Raw genomic sequence first — 2,558 nt, forward strand, 5'->3', positions numbered from 1 at the left:
TTTCTAAAGATGTCGCAATGGACCACTAAAGGGATATGAAATAAAGCCACTCTCTTTAATGGACCATTCTGCTTCTAACACCCTTGAAAAAGTGGACTCTAAGTCATATCCTATGGGAGGTTCTAAATCGCTAACTCACAAAGAAGTTTCTTTAAAAGGAAACTTCAAGAGATTTGGTTATGAAGGAGAAATATGGGTAACTAAAAGAAAACCTCCAACTACACTACAATTTTCTAAGATGGATGCTCACCCAACAACTCAAAGCCAAAATATTAAAACAAGATCTAGAAATGAAAGTGTACAAACAAAATAGAGATTGGAAAAGTGATAATGTAGGCAAAATAAATTGAAAGAAGTTGAAAATTTTGTTGTAAAGTTGAACAAATAGGAGAATCTTGAATAGAACAAAGATGAATTAAGGAAAAATCAAGAGGAAATTGAAAATAACCTCAATGAAGCGATGACTTTTGGTAGAGAAACAATAAAAATCTCAAGCACTAGCATTTATGTCCTACAATCCGAGCTCTAGAAGCAAAATGAGGAAGCTTTGAAAGTTTTTGATTAAGGCAAAAGCAGGTTTTGAAAGGACTCGAAACCCTTTACAACTAGATTTTGAATGGATCTGGAGCCATCAACCAAAATGTTGTCATAAAAAAAGAAACATGAAAACCCCAAACAACCATGGGTTTTTTGGCTCCCATAGCCATGTTCATGGGTTTTAAAAATAGGCTCCCACAACCAAAACAAAAGCTGTTGGGAGAACCAACAACCAGCCTAAATCCAGGAAAAGACAAGAAAAAACTCCAGCCTAAGCTCCCTCAACCAAAAACCATCAAGATTTGTATTTAGCACTACTCTTATGGGAGCAAAGAGTCATGTCAAAAGAGGGCTTAGAAAACTTAGCTTTCTTACCTTTAACAGTAATCCAACCCTCTTCCACTTGCGCTGGACCCATCATTAGTCCACCTTCATCTTGAGAATGAATGCTAGCACAAAGAGCATCCACCATCTTAGAGATATCCTCAGTTTTCCTCCCTACATGCATAACACTGTCAAAAAGGCCACCAGATTTGATAGCCAGAATGCTATCACAAGAATTTGTAGCCTGGGCCCAATCCCTCTCTTTAGGGGATTCAACATGAATATCTTGCACAACTTCAACAACCCCTCCATTTGTGAAATCCAGAGAGGATGCCACATTACTCTGTGAATCCAATGCGACCACCTGAGAAAAACTCCTTTGTTGCTCAGATTTTTTCTCAATCGTATAATGATATTCAGAAGCACCATTCCACCACGAAGCTTTTATTGTCTTTTTCTCAAATCCACATTGTGCAGCCTTGTGACCTGTTTTAAAACATCTTCTACACTAGAAGGATATACCTTCATAGTCCAAAGATTGAACCCAACAACCCTTAGAAGATTTGAGTAATATCTTAGCAGGCACCCCTTTTGAAACATCCATTTCAACCAGAATATGGGCAAAGGTGGAATGAAGAATATCAAATGATTCATTATCCACCATCAAAAAATCTCCAAGGGCTTCTCCCACTTCCTCTAAAAGAGGATTAGCCCATAGATGAAGGGGGAGATTAGGAAGCCAAACCCAAATTGGGATCTTGTTAAACGTTTTAGAAGAAGGATTGAAATCAAAGTGCCAAGGTTTAATCATCAACAAAAATCTGTCCTCCCAACTAAAATAATGATAACATAAGATTATATTTCTGTCCTAAGCATTCTCAACTTTGCAACAAAAAACCCTTTAGCCATTGGGAAAATGTGAACTTTACTAGTAATGAGTGGCTCCCAATGTTCTGAGATCCAGGAATGTAGCTCAGGGAGGCTAGGCCAAAAATCCCCTAAACCGACAAATCACACCTTGTGTGGAAACAATAGAAACATTATAATCTATTTCCTCTTTCGTATCCGCCTTCAGCTTAATGGAAATGGCATTTGCAACAGGAATAAAGCCTCCATCAAACGACTGTCTCTTCAACCCTAACCGTGCCCTCGAAGCTTCACTTGTCTGCACAATGCCTCCCTCACTAGAGAGGCCGCCCTTATTCTATCCACCAAAACTCAGGCCGATGGACGCAACCGCACCAGAACCAGTGGTGACAATCGGCAAAACCCCTACACGATGAACCTCAGCAGGTTCCAACCAAAAGAACCAAGGCAAAAATCATGGAGTGGAAAGTCAATGTTTGGAAAGACAAAAATAATAACAAGGGCAAAGTTCCTAAGGAGGTCTCCATGGAGAAACTTCCTTTCATTGGCACTGAATGACGAGTAGCTCGTGGTAAGCAAAAGTTCGTGGACTACTAGCCTCTTTATTTTATGATTGTAGTGGGTTTAGGTTACATTTTTTTGATTCCATGTGTTCAACTTCAAACTCAAATTGAGCTTCTCATCAATATGATGTTGAAGCAGAAACACAAAGTTTTGGGACATATTACATCATAATTTCATACCAAGGGCAAATCATATTCACCAATAGGCTAACTCTCTTTGAAGGTTCTAAAAAAAGGAAGATAACCAAGGGTTTTAAGGGCCCAAAA

Source organism: Cryptomeria japonica, chromosome 3, assembly GCF_030272615.1.
Source record: "Cryptomeria japonica chromosome 3, Sugi_1.0, whole genome shotgun sequence".
Classification (NCBI taxonomy): domain Eukaryota; kingdom Viridiplantae; phylum Streptophyta; class Pinopsida; order Cupressales; family Cupressaceae; genus Cryptomeria; species Cryptomeria japonica.